The sequence below is a fragment of the Lycium barbarum genome, chromosome 12 (genome assembly GCF_019175385.1).
Source record: "Lycium barbarum isolate Lr01 chromosome 12, ASM1917538v2, whole genome shotgun sequence".
Classification (NCBI taxonomy): domain Eukaryota; kingdom Viridiplantae; phylum Streptophyta; class Magnoliopsida; order Solanales; family Solanaceae; genus Lycium; species Lycium barbarum.
Window position 1 is genome coordinate 37,243,331 of NC_083348.1, and position 635 is coordinate 37,243,965.

Here is a 635-nt window from a genome sequence, read left to right on the forward strand (position 1 = left end):
AAACCATGATTCAGAGACCGCATCAAGTACTACTTGAACCACTCCTAAGCTTCATACAATTGTTCCCCCAGAAGTTGTTTGAACTCAAAACTTTTGTCTTAGAGTTCGGCTTTCTTGCTTGGAGGAAACCACTTCTTGAGAAAGACATTCACCAGCTCAGCCCAAGTATGAATATAATTGCAAGGCAACTTCTTGAACCAATCTCTTTCTTCGCCGGCTAAAGAGTATTTGAAAACTCTCACCTGGATTGCATCAGAAGTAACAGCATTCTGGGTATGTGTCTGACACACACCAATGAAATTCTTCAAGTGTTGATGAGGGTCACTGTCAGTAGAGTTTCAAATTACCCTTTGAGCTTGAGCAATTGATAGATAGAACTATCAATCTTGCAACTTTCGGTATCGACCCTGGTGGAACAATAGCAAATGCATATTCCACCTCTTGCATGTAATTCGCAAGCACATTTTCCTCTTCATCAACTTCCGATTGTACTGGTACTACCAGCACACCTTTACCACTATTTGATCCACGTCCTCCTCTTCCAGCCATAATCACCTGATTCACAGAAAAAACAAACAAGGTGTGATGGAATAGAAAAAAACTTGAATTAAAGAACACACTATTTAGTAATTTCA

The 635-nt window shown here is 39.8% G+C and overlaps 1 non-coding gene across 1 annotated transcript; it reads left to right on the forward strand.

Annotated features, from left to right (window-relative positions):
* On the forward strand, nt 1-107 carry LOC132625335 (small nucleolar RNA R71). The gene has a single exon (XR_009576773.1). It is a non-coding gene; the product is annotated as a small nucleolar RNA R71 (small nucleolar RNA).
* Nucleotides 108-635: the final 528 nt, after the last annotated feature.